The sequence below is a fragment of the Geospiza fortis genome, unplaced genomic scaffold, assembly GCF_000277835.1.
Source record: "Geospiza fortis unplaced genomic scaffold, GeoFor_1.0 scaffold130, whole genome shotgun sequence".
NCBI lineage: Eukaryota > Metazoa > Chordata > Aves > Passeriformes > Thraupidae > Geospiza > Geospiza fortis.
The window spans coordinates 10,575,873-10,589,817 of NW_005054300.1; the positions used below are offsets into that span (position 1 = coordinate 10,575,873).

The window sequence follows — 13,945 nt, forward strand, 5'->3', positions numbered from 1 at the left end:
GAATAACTAGCTAGGCTTCCCCTGGGTCTGATCTGTTGATTCTAATGACCAGAATAATTTGTCACTCAGACTTACTTACTGCTAATAATTCTGTGCCATTGTGCAGCTTGAGGAAGGGAGTTGTGCCTCTGTTCTCATTGCTGGAGTTGAGTTTGAAGTTCTGCTTTCTCATTACACAATAAATTCCATGGGCACACCACACCAATGTGGGGGGATCCACACATTGCCACGACTCCTAGGACTGAAACTGCAAACTGGCTTCTGGACATGGGATTTAGGTGAATTTTACCTCTAGAGGATCATTTGAGTACCGTTAGCTGAAGGAAGCAACAAATTGACTCTGAACAACGTCCCCTATAGCACCAGTTAAATATTGAGGAAGTTTTCAGTCAGATCTTCTACTGTAAGCACTTCTCTTGGCAGTGGACCTGGCCTTTGCTTTCCTGGAAGAGGGAAGGTGATGTCACAGGATTATTGGTGGGAACCCCTCATCTCCAAATTACTACAGGGTTTACAAAAGGGATGTCTTTGGTTAATGTCACCCATAAAGGTCTCCTAAAGCATTTCTTTGTTGAAGAGACTCCTTCAACACTGATGGGAGCTGTAGGAATACAAAGCCTTCTCTGCCTATTTATATTTGCTTTCTCTGTCAGTGGCTCCTTGTCTCATCCAGGACAGAGGATTAATTTCTCTGATCCCTCTATTTCTAGTTGTAAAAGCACAGTGTGCTATTGGGGGTGATTCACTACTATGCCAATCCTTGTTATAATCTCTTGTAACTACGAATGCATCAGTCAAAAGAGAGAGGCTAATGGAAAAATGTGGCATATTTCTGTTTATGTATTTTTTTTTATGTGCATATAAATATTTATGGGAAGATTGATGGATTAGAGAGCAGGAAGTGATGCAATACAGGGCTCTGCCACGGTTTCATAACATGGGCCACATTATAGCAATAAGTTCTTGCAAATGACTCTGCTTGCACTATCTGACTGTAGTTTTGTCTCCTTGCATATTTTCCATGGCCTCCTTCAGCAAACCACTCTTAAGAGACTTGCATTTAACAGCATGATGAGCTCTGCTACAGTAGATAGAAAGTGAAAGTTGGCAGTGGCTTTTTGGTTTATCATACATAAGCGTAGTGAAGTCTGGCATACCAGAGGAATGTGAAGAGCATGAGGTGATGGGTTACCGTAGGTGATGACAGAGAAGAAAACACACATGGGAGCAGTCTGACTCTTTCTGAAGTTGTCAGTAGGCTTTGATTTTTCATTCCCTTCTAGTAAATGACGTGAGTTCCCCTTGCGGTTCTGCATCCAAAATGTCCTTTTAACTGTGATTATTGTTAGAGCTTTTAGAGTAATCATCTTGAGCTTGCCTGCCAAATCTGAGCTGAAGGTGCCAGGACTAGGAAGGACAGTTGTTGTCAGTGTTTTTTCTCTAGTGCAATCTGTGACCATTGATTTACAATGAAACTGCTTCTATAAAATGTGTCCATATTTGTTGTATGTGCACGCATATAATCCACAAAAACAGGTGGGCTGAAGATTTGCTGCTCTTTGACATCGTAAGTGATCTCTAGAGGAAAGGATTTTTTACACCAAACATGATAAATGCATACTGAACTAAATGCTGTGTTGTTTCAATGAGAAGAAAAAAATCTGATTAGCTTTAAAAAGAAGAGGAAGTTCCCTTGCAGCTAAAAAGGGTTTTTTTGTGAGAGGCAGGAAATCTGAGTCTTTTTTGCTGCTTCTGGCCTGTTTTCCCATTTCAGTTACTTCACTTATGCACACCTTAGTTCCCTGTAATTCAGCTGTCATCTGTATCGTGATATTTGTAAGGTTGTTGGATTTTTGTTTAATTTTTTTAACCTATTCTCTAAGGGGAAGTGGCCTTATGCAATCATACTGCCAGTAACTTCTGAACCCGTTGGCTGAATGTCACATAATTGCTGGAACTTCAGATGTTGCAGAAAGAATGGAATATAAATTGCAGTGTCACAGCTGAGACCTGCAGCCTCGCCCTGTGTCGAAGCCCATGGAGATGGCACTTTCTAAACATACGCTAGGCCACATGGATAAGTGGCCCCTATGAAACCTACAACCACAGGATACCAAATGCAGGATCTCAGACTGTGCTAATCCTTCTGCTGTGGAATGGCCTTCTTCCACTGCAAGGCCTTTTGGAAGCTTAGGAGAAATTCAAAGCATTGTTACCAAATTAGAGCTGGCATGATGCATCAGATTCTTCACAAAATTAATGTCTGAAAACTAAGGGGGTGGAAGGAGGAGAGATACCCTTGTAAAATTACATGATTCTTGTCAGGCTGCCTTGATCTTGGGAATTAGCAAAAAACAGTAGCAGGTTTGATTAAAATATGGAGGGGAGTTTTAACTTTGCTCTTGGCATAATAAAGCAGAAGCTAATAAAAACAAGATCAGATTTCAGCCTTTTAAACACATTGGTGTTCTTATACAGTGTTTTCCTATTGAAGCCTTGAAACATCATCTTTCTTGGGGGCATGAAAACTATATATTGCCTCCTAGCAGTTCCTTTGTGTGGGGCATGTATGTTGTTTCTGTGATTATTTTGACAGGGATGTTCAGCTATTTTGCACCCTTCATCTTAGGGTCAGACCTGACAGGGGAGGATAGCTCGTACTGAGACTGCTTAAGTTGAGTATTTCTGATGTTGCAGAAGTTCTCACCAATCATTGCAAAATTGCAAGGCTTGAAAGCTCTCTGTATTGTTCTGTGTGTGCTGCTGTATGCTTTGGCAGGGTATGAAAAGGAGTCCTGCTGTAGTACACCTGCAGAGCTCTGCAGTTCCTGAGACCTTTTAAGATAAGTATCTTTTTATGTGCCATCCTGGAAGTATAGGCTGTGATTTTTCCAGGCAAATCATGGAGAACTTGCGACACTGTTGTAATTTCCAAATGGCAAAAAGTTCAAAATTATTATTCTTTGACCTTTCCTAATCCATCTGATTACTTTCTTAAATGAAATGTGTGGCTTTGTTTCTAGCGAGGCAGTGTGCAAGTGATATATTAGAACTGCAGCTCAAAGCAGCAGGAGATGGCCCTGCCAGAGCCCTGTGCCTCGTACTAAATCTGCCTAGGTGCTCCTTGCATTTTACTGCTGCTCAGTAAGGCTGCATTTGAGATGCTGCTAGTGAAGTGTGGAAGCATCTCCTCTGTATATTTATACACCAAATGCAGTAAGGCAAATCTGACATATGCTTTGCAGTCTTTTCGTGGTGCTTTTCTTCCCAGGATCTCCTGTGTTGAGTGTCTGGTGTTTTGGGGACCCTGAAGCACTTGTATCTGCCCCAGACCTAGGCTTTTATTTACTGGTGGTGTTGGTATCAGCTTCTCCAACACAAGGCAAGGATCCCAGCTCAGTTGCAGTTGAACATGTGTGATTCAAGATACAATTTCTCACTCACTTTCCTTTGTTAGTGATACCCTCTGGCAAGCATAGCATCATGTGGTCCAGCAGCCTGAAAGCAAAGAATGCAGGATCAGTTCCTTATATAGAGAGGGAATTAGATACCTCATGCATTTTATTCTTGGCTGTGATCTTTCATTGTGTCTTGTTAGATATTTGTTATGATTGTTTGCTTTCTGTCTACTTGAGCTCTACTTGTCAGCTTGGACACGTGTTCAGTCTGTCTCATCCATCTTTGCCTACTGGGAAGTTTTTTAGTTGGCATGTTCTCACTATGCAGAACTCCAGGTGTTTTGCAGAGACTTGGTAGGGCTGTGATGCCCTGCAGGCATCATGCTGCTTGGCTGTTTGTCAGCTGCCTTTTCAGGTCCTCATTAGCTGCTGTATTAAGGCTCTCTGCTCTGTAAGACCTGCATGGGTTTGGCTTAGCCTGTCTTTACTGTCTGTGTGCCTTGTGGGAGGAGGCTGCAGGGATGGTTCTGCTTCAGGGTAGATGCTCTGCTCAAGGAAGGCATGTTTCCAGTTGCATCCTGATGTTCTGCTGTTATCTCCCTTTCCACATGACACTACAAAGCATACACTTATCCCTTGTCACACAGTTCACATTGCTGTTTCTATGAATGAGGGAAGAGAAACTCAGAGAGCTGATGATCCAATCTCTGAGTGATTGCTTTTGAGCTATATCCTGTGTGGCTCATGGGCAGGTCTTTGTGGTTGATGTAATCTAACTAATGCATATGAGAGACATCTGAGCCAGGAATTGGGAATTTAATAAGGTGATGAAACTGTTGGGTTGCAAGTCTGAAAGTAATTCTTGTCAGCAGGGAATGGGAGTGGAAAGCAACTTGACTGTACACGGTGCATCCCACCAAGGCCAGTGACATGGACATACTGCAGCACAGGCCTGCTTTTCTGAGATGCTGTTTATTCCCTGTGTCCAGCAACCCCTCTGAGTCAAGGACAGCTGGCAAGTTTCTGAGCCAAGCCTTTCTTCTGTGGCCCTCTGTTTCTTCCTTTATTGTAACGTGCCAAAAAAAGAAGAAAATCACTAGCAGGCTAAGTCATGCTTTAACTTGGTGAGCGATAAAACAGCGTGTTACACCGTCTCTGGGCCTTCTGTGACCCCTTCTGGAAAAGATGCCACTCCAGCCTGACAGCTTGCAGAGGGTTACCCCAGGTTGCAAATGCCTTCACCGCTGGCATGTGAAGATGGCTCTGCCTTTCCAGATTTCTTCATCTGGCCTAGTCACTCTTTCTAGGCTGTGAGTGAGAAACTTGAAGATGTTAAGCACTTTCTTGGGTGTATGATAGCTGCTTCGTCTTTGCTGGTAGATGATGACTTTTGAAGAGATACTAAATGTTGTATTGGAAATTCATGTGTAAAATGTGGTCTTAGAAAAAGCAGTAACTAATTTGCAACTGAGTGCAGCTCCAGCTCAATCAGACAATTGCTAAAAATAATCTACCTTCTAATTCCACTGGTGATCTCTAATTAGAGAAGTCTTCTAATTCATAACCTGCATATAGGACAAGATCAGAGACTGAAGTGGTTTTGCCAGTCTGGAAAGAATTAGTGTTTGGAGAGGTAATTCTGGGGGAAGACCAGCTGTCCTGACACTGATGGTAGCAACTTTGCTCTTCATTTATGCTGAGCCTTTGCCCCAGCTAAATGCTGTAGGGTGCAGTTTTTGCAACAGTGTTTTCTGTTTTAAGAGAGACGATGCCCTCCTTGGTGGGCATCTGCTTTCTAGAGATTTTATTTTTCCTTCAAAAAACCCCACACCTACCAAAGAAAACCCAATCCGTGAGCACAGAAAGAACATTATATGTGTGTTACATTGTTGTTTCCTGCTTGAAGCTGTTAGGTTGAGCATTTTAAGACACTTATGTTGCTTTGCTGCAGAAGCAGCACAGCAAGGAAGAGGGAGCCTTTTCAGCTGAGGTATTTCACATCTCCTGAGATTGGGATCTGAGTACTTTTTAGCCACTTGTCGATTTAATTTCTTAAGTTGACTTCTGTTGTCTGTAATGAGGCAGTGGGAGATCAGCTGGCCTTGCTGAGATGTGAAACTTCTGATAACTTCAGGAAACGTACGGGATGTGAGCTTGTACCAGATTATTTCTTTGTAAGATAATGTTGGTAATGTTGCCAGGTAATGCCAGTCACTGAATAGCATGTGTCCCTGAGAAACAGGGAGTGTGACTTCCTCCGAGCTCAAGGCTTTATGCCTCTTTCAGAGAGAGTGCAGCCCGTGGAGAAGCACCGTGCCAGGCACAAGGTCACTTGTGACGCAGAGGGGACCGTGCCTGTTCCCAGGCACAGTGCTGCTGCCTGTAGAGCCCAGAGACTGAAGGGAATGATTGGGTCCTCTAAGAGGAAAGCAGCAGTGTTTTGGTCACTTGTGGGTTCCTGTCGCTTCAGAAATAGCAGAAGACATCTTTGGGCTTTATATACTTTGTGAACATCTTGATGTGCTGTACAGCCCATGTGTGGGAGCCTGTGCTAATGATAGGACTATCTAGAATTGAACAAGCCAACTGTTTTAAGTGAGCAGAAAATGGAGGAGATTTTTGTCTTGACTTTGTAACATCTGTTGCATTGGGAACAGGAGAGAAAACCCCCAAAATTTTCTTTTTTTCAATTGAGAAAGAAAAAACAAACTTGGACTTGCCATTTAAAATTATTAATAGAGAAATACGTAGTTATCTCTCCATTAACCTAACTCTACAGATGTTCAAATTATTTGTCTGTAGTTGTTTTTCATCTGCTCTTTGGGAGAGCAAATGTCACTGAATATTATCGTAATTGTAGCTACTTAGAGAAGGAAACCAGAAAGTCAGCTGTTATGGGTCCTGGAAAACATGGAGGAGAGTAGGGTGGAGTTGTGTGGGTTTTCCTCTCTGCAGTGAAGGGTGCTGCTGATGTAAAATTCAACAGGTTTGATGATTGCCTCTTTCCCCAGCAGTCGATTTTCCATGAGGACTAATGATATTTTAGCTTGAAAAATAAATAAATTTTTTCTTCTAGCTTTCAGTTTCAACAGATACCTGATCAAAACTACTGTTTCTTCCAGGCTTTATCTTCATGAGTGTTTCAGGTTTTACATTAGTGCTCATATGCACCAGAGTTGCACTGGCCTTGTTTAGCACACTTGGCTCATCTCACCGGCTCCCGTTTAAACTAATTTAAAACAAAGACCATGTGCTTGGGGAAAAGACAGAAAAGCCACTTCTAAATGTGATTGGATTGAAGAATGTGACATGTCAATTGACATGAGTGATGTGGCCATGCTCCTGAATTTTATTTCCTTTTTTGGAGAACTTCATATAGCAGCTTCTTTTACTGCCTTGTAGATATGCAACAGCATCCCAGTATCCATTCCATTGTATTGCTCCAGTTATCACCAGGTTCCTTTAAAACCACCTTTCGTCCCACAGAATTTTGCTGTCTGCTGGCTTGGGCCTCCCCTCTCCCTTAGTAGACACTTGGAGATTGCTTTGAAACACATGCTGGAGTAAAAACTGGTAGTCATTTAAGAGTAGGTCAGAAGGGCACTGCGAGTCAGCCTCTTCTCCAGCAGCAAGAAACAGACCTGTGCAGTTCTAAGTGTTTCTCATTAGTAAGCACCATTTTCCTGTACCAGGGTACTTCACTCTGTTTCAGTAGCTTTCTGCAGCTGGCTGTGTTTGGCTGGCAATGAGCAGCTAGTGGGTGATAGCTGGGCTTTACTGCTGTAATTCTGGTGATAGAAAGCTGTGATGGGTTTGCTTTAATAGGATTCTGTACAGGTCCTGCGAGTGCATAGGAATGGATTGGTGGAGTTTTGTGCTGTTTCTTTAAATTTCTCATAAAATCTCTAAACTTCTAAATGTTTTTAGAAATGAAGGGACTAATACTGGGTGGGACACAAAGGGTCAACACTTGATTGCTGAATTGAGAACAGGGACAACGAGTGAGGATGCAACTGCTGGACACTGTTTCCTTGTGTGTGCAAGAAGGCAGTGATTTAAAAGAATTCACAGTCACGTATTCATCTCATGATTGCATCCAGTGGCTATTTTAGGTACAGTGGGGATGAATGGCTCTTTATAGACTGTGGTAAGGAATGCCTTGTCTGTGGGTTTCAGTAATGCCAGTCCCTTCTTTTTGGGTGGCACAGAGCAGTGTTTTGGGGGAAGGTTGGTCAGAAGCAGCACACACACGCCAGCAGGCTGCTGTGCAATAACATGCGCGTGAAGGGAAGCGGTGCTGCGCTGCTGCCAGCGTGTGTCCGTGTCAGCTCTGGCTCAGGGAGCTGGGCTGTGACTGTTTGTCAGCCATCTGGAAACAGTTGCCTGGCCTTTAAACTACACCAGGGACACTTAAAATATGATAGACACATGCAGACTTTTTAACCACCCAGCAAATCCCATGATAAGGTTGCAGCTGGAAGAGGCTGTCTTGTTCTGGCACTGGAAGGGATTTAGTTCAGTTCACAGACCTGGACTTTGTCTGTGGGCTTTATACAGCCTTACTTTTTAATGATAATGCTATGACACAGAGGTTCTTAAACTATAGGCATAGTTTCCATGTTGAAGTCTATGAGAAATACCATGTTTGTCTGCCGAGCAACTTTCTCAAATCAAGATCTGGCAATTTTTGGTGACAATGCAGGTGTGAAACTGAGAGAGTGACTCAGATGTGTAGTACTGTTATTGCTTGTCTTACTGTAGTGCTTCAGTCTGTACTGTTGGTTGTGCCAGGTACTGTACATTGACATGGTAAGGAACAATATCACCCCACAAAAGCTATCTGTGTGGCTGGAAGTGGGAAATGGAAGTACTGTTATCTTTCCATTGCACAGAACTGGCTAAACCAAAGGACTCCAATGATTTGCCTTCTTGAACCAGCCAGTGATCACACCTCTGTGTTGGTGATACTTGAAATAAAGATGGGCAACAATGTCAGTGAGATGTGGACTGTACTCCCCCAGCACATTGTTCTGCCTGGAGGAACAGGTCCCAGTACTGGTCCTTCCCACATTGCCTTTTGCACGGGGCATTCTTGGATGTAGCAAATGTACAGAGAAGGTATCAGAATTGATAAAGATAGAAATATAAAGCCTTTATGGAAGCATACTATGCCTGAGTATTTTCCCCAATAAAAAGTTCTCACTGAAGTCTGTTATACTTTAATGACTCATGGTATTTCCCTGTGTTTAACACGTATTTAGAATTTTTAAATCTGGGGGATTGCAAATGACTTCTGGTAGTGAGTTTGGCATCAGAAATCAAGTTACTTTAAAATGTGAGAATTTATGGTTGAAATCAAACTCATCTGTGACATGCAAGTTAGCAGAAGAATCAGGTACAGGATGTTTGGTACATTGCTCTTTTTACTCTGCATTTGAACTTCTGTATACTCTGGTTTTAGGCTCTCCAGTTGCTTTGGGCAAGTGCTAAAGAATGTGGTTTATAGGTGTTTCTTCAGAGTTTAAAGGCTTGTCATAGTGATCCAGAAATCTAGATTTTATTAAAGCTTCCACAGCAAAAACATGTTGCAACTTAAACCTATAAATAAAGAGTTACCTGACGTTTAACTCATAAATCATTCAAAAGAAATACATTCTTATGTGCATGGCTTTGGAAATTTCTTACTCACCCAAAGACAAAGAAGGAATGATTTCACATTTCTTCAGAACACAGAATCATATAATCAATAGCATATTCTTTTTACTCTGCCTTAAGATGAGTGTTTTGCCTGGTAGCAGTTAAACAATAGTGAAGAATGTTGATTTGGTGCTTGTTGTTTGTAAATGACTTTTACAACTGTTCATCTCTGATGTAATGGAAAATAAGTGATGTAGCACAGAATTTTCCTAAAAATGCCTTGCTGTTATCTCTGTACAATATAGAATGTGAGCAATGTTTTCACTGAACAGTGGTGAGATTGTTCTGTTTCATCACTGTCTTGCATTGTAAATATTTATACTGGTTGAGAAACCCAGGCTTTTGTTTTCTTCAATGTAAGTGTATGCATTTTTAAAATAGTCTTTAATAATTTTGAAGATAAAAATACAGAGCAATTTTTCCTTGGATTGCAGAACTGATTTAGAGTTTTATGAACACCAAAAAGATTATAATAAAGAAAGGGAAAGGATCATAAATTATCTATAGGTGTTACATTGTATCATGTGGACTTGTGTTCTAGACTAGAAATTTACCTGCAAGTAATTGTCTGCAAGTAATTTACCTGCAAGTAATATATGTATTAGTATGTCTCTTCTTCCATTGGATTATAATCTTCAATACATTTTCTTTTTAAAAATATCAATTGTCACATGGAGCGCTGTGCCAAATCCCAGTGATCATGTGGGCTTTTTCCCCATAGATTTGCAATTATTCTGGAGGTCTGGGGTGTTTCCTTGTCCCTGATATCACTTGCTGTCTTTCTGAGGCATGTCATAGTTTTGTGGATTTTGGTGTTTGCGCATGAGTAGGGGTGAGGGAAGTGGTTTTGTATTCAGTAGCTGTTCTGTGGACCCTTCTGTGCTGATTGCAGCATGGTCTGCAGTTGCAGTCAACCAGCTGCAGCAGTCTTGGTGGGCCAGTCCCAAACCTGTGTTCACATTGGAATCCATGTAGGTTACTGCTGTGCATTACTTTTGGACGTGCAGTGAAGAGAGAAGGACTGCTCTTCTCAGAAACTGTAGGAATGAGTGTAATACTGTGGCATGTTCTTCTTTGACAATGAGTATTGTAACAAAGCAAGTCTTCATCCATATCTTTTAGAAAAATTTTAAGTTGTGTGATGAAGACATCCTAATTTTTGATCTGCAGGGTGGCTTCAGTACCAAACTGAAGGGAAGAATGCCTCTTCTGGAGAGGGGCATTTGTTTCTCAGGAAGCCGGTCTCTGCTCGTGCTGGGAGTTGATAGGATCATGGCTAAAAGTGATAAGGCAAGCCTCAAACAGGCTGTGATGTAATGTCCTCACAGTCCTTGCAGTAATGTAAAGGCTCACAGCTTGCTGTGAGTGGGATTCATGTGCTAGACTCGCTCTGGTCAGAAGCAAGATGTCTTTAATGTGAAGGGGTGAGGAGAAATGGTGATTGAGGCAAGAGAATGAATGGCACCCCCTTATGCAAATAGATTTGGGAATTCAGTGGAGCAGGTAGAGGAATTTGCTGGCTGAGAAAACAGGAGCCCTGGCTGTTACTTCTCCCAGCCTCCATCATTAGTACTTTCCAATGTAGAGAATCAAACTCTTGCTTTAGTTCTTTTTCTTTTTGCTTATTGTAGTTTGAGACTGTCCCAGGTATTGTTACTGATGTTATTATGGTCTGCTTCATAAAAAAATATACAAAGGGAGTTTCTTAAAAATGTCTGTGAACCAGCAGACCGCTGATGCTAAAGAAGTTTTGCAGCTGTAGCAGGAACTTACTGCCCCAGGTGTGTGTGGAACACCTGGTGCTTTGTTTTTTCCACAGGACATCAGGAATGATCAGTGATGTTTCTGATGCAGGTAAATTGCTATTAGTAACAGGAGCAGACAAAAGTAATTTCTTTGTTTCTCAGGGGACTGTAGTGACTGTACTATTGTGTTATTGTAACAGAGGGAAGTGACATTTGTTTTCCTGAAAGCTAACCAAGCTAGTTCATAATTGCATTGATCAGCTGATTTAATTTGAAAGGAACAGTTTTTAAGGAACTTGTTTTTCAGGGGTCCAGATGCTGCTCAGCTTCCATTGAATAATGGGAAGGGGTTGCTAAGAGTTTTGGGACCGTTATTTACTGAGACTGTAGTTTAACTGCTTGCTTGTCTACTTGTATTATATTCATAAAAATAACTGTATTCTTATTTGGAGAGGAGTTAGCCAGAGCTGGCAGATACCTCTGTTTCTCTGTGGGTTATATGTAGTCTACACCTGTATATTCCTGTATATTGAGAAACGTTCAAAGGAAAGATAGGGAACTTGCAGAAGAAACTCTTGTCCCCTTTCTAAGTCTTTCTTTTGATTTCAACTACTCAATTACATGATTTAAAACTTTATTCGAACTTAAAGTTTTGAAGCTGATTAGTTGGGGGACAGTAGCTGGTGGAGGAAAGGAGGAACTGAGATAATAAAGGGAGAAGTTACAGCTAAGCTGGTAAACAGTGCAAGATGCATGGGCAGACTCAGAGCTGTAAATAGCAATAATCCAGAATTATATCTGCCTGGTCTGAATACAAGGGTTCTTCTTAGGGTTAGTACAACATTAGAAGTGAGATGTGAAAGGTACTGCAGGAAAGGAAGCGTTAGTTCCTCTCCCTTAAGCTGTGTTGATTAGATTTGTTTGTCAAGTTAACAAACGCATGTGAAGTGCATGAGGCTTGATAACATCTCTTAAATACTGCTGTTAACAAAGTACTGATTAAGCTACAGTAAACTAAACTGAAACACAGATGCAGGATCCTCTTTTTGAAAATGCACATCTGTCATCTCTAGAAGAGCATTACGTAACAGACATTAGTAGGGGAAGAGTCTGGACAAGCTCAAAATGAAATAAATAAAAGCTTCAAACTGGAGCCAACACAAGCTGATAGGATTGAAATATTTGCAAATATGGAAAATGTAGTGTACAGAAAGTAGACATAAGCTATATCCATCTGAAATGTCAAAGTTGCTAGGAAAAGTTAAGATGCACACAGGAATGTACTGGATGAGGGCTTTTGTTACCTTCAGAACAATGACAAAAACACAAAACCAAAGGAATTTTTTAAATGGAGCTTTGAGATTTCATATCAAGACCTCCAGCAGAAAAAGATTCCAAATCTGCATTAATAGATTGTTTGTCTTATTATGAGCAAGTAAGCCAGCTGATGAAGATGTTACTCCATCTAGCAACAAATTTCTTCAGCCTGACCTGGGTTGGTCAGGCTTTGTGCTGCGTAGAGGGGAAGTTTCAGAAGACCAGATTGTATGGCAGCGATCCACAAAGTCTTGGAGCAGAATTTTCAGCCTGCATCTGGAAGGTGCCCTGCAGTCTAGAGATTGACTTATCCCATGGCAGGATTGTCACAGCAGTGGATGGTACTTCAGTGTCTGCATTATGTGGACATCAGTGATCTGTTGCTTTATTTTTAACCCATCCACCCTGCTACGGATTGTCAGAGCACTGACATAGGTGATGCTGCTCACTGTCACTACTGTGGGCTAGGGCAGTTGAAGAGAAATTGAGAAACCTGGGGGCAGACCAGAACAACTCACAGGTTGGTTCTTTCCAATTCCCTTCTGTTAGTGACTATCATCTTCCCTTTGCCCCAGGTTCCAGGGCATATCTTTCATGCATATAAAGACATATTATTTTAATACCTATTGTACTTTAAACAGGAAAGCAACTGACCTATGTGACTGGTGTATTTTTACCCCTTCTGAGTAATACAAAGCATTTGTACACACCTACATGAATCCTTGGGATGCATTTCTTTTGGTAAGGCCTGTGTACATCTGCAGCCAGTGCCACTACAGCACCAGAGCTTCTGTTGAAGTTGTCCAGCATACCTGGTGTAGCAAGGGAATATGGTAGACTTTCTGAAGTATAAATGACCTGAGAGAATGTGCTGTTCAGACAGCATGTTTATAGACTCTGGTAGGTACCAAACCACAGACAGGAAATCATGATTTGTGCTTACTTGCCCCATTTCAGCTGTGAATCTTTGGCAAAGAGTAGTTTAGCCTTTATTTTGGAACATGTAATGGGCAGAGGGCTGCAGTAGGGGGCAGGTGAGGAAGGACTTGCATCTGCATTCTTCCAATGGCACTTGACACTCTAACAGTCCAGCAAGTTACAGACCATTTGGTTCATCTCACGTTCTTGCTGTCACTTGGGAAGCTGAGGTCTTGATAGGATGGATGATTAAAGTGGGAATTCCAAGTGGTTTTCACCTACTTCTGTTATACTGAGCTTTCCTGTTGTTGTTGCTGTCCCTTCTCATTGTTGAGGGATACATCCGGTGCAGGTAGTTCAGTTCACAACATGCAGATTGAGCTCTGGGTGGGAGCCCAAGACAAGAGGCCATGAATTGCCAACCTCTTGGACATCAAAGGGCATGAAGATGAATAGTGCCAGTGAGGTGGGTGGATGGACACTGGGACACACAGCATGAGCAGGGGACTCAGGACAAAGAGTGAGATTTGTCTGCAGGTTGATTGTGGTGGGATAAAAGCCCAGGGGGTCCTTTTTTGTGGGTACTCCTTGGAGGCACCAGCTCAGGCTACTGTGTTACTGCATTGTGAATAAATGGTTTTGTGGAACAAGACATCTGAGACGCTGCCTTGGGAAACCTGGGGACAAACCAGTAAGGAAACCTGGTCAGAACTGTGTGAGTGAGGTGTGCAGGGAGTCAAGCAGGGGTCTCATGGGCTCACAGGAGCCTCTGCTTTGAAGGGGCTTCAGTCTCAGCAGTGAAAGTCTCTGGTGCTGGGAGTGCAACTGCCAGAGTCACGTGAATGGTCAGACTGGAAGGTTTCCTTAACA

At 42.0% G+C, this 13,945-nt stretch overlaps 1 protein-coding gene across 3 annotated transcripts in view; it reads left to right on the forward strand.

The window, feature by feature from the left end:
* Window positions 1-13,945, forward strand: part of MARCHF8 (membrane associated ring-CH-type finger 8) — an 84,686-nt gene that overhangs the window by 506 nt on the left and 70,235 nt on the right. The gene's annotated exons all lie outside the window — the stretch shown is intronic.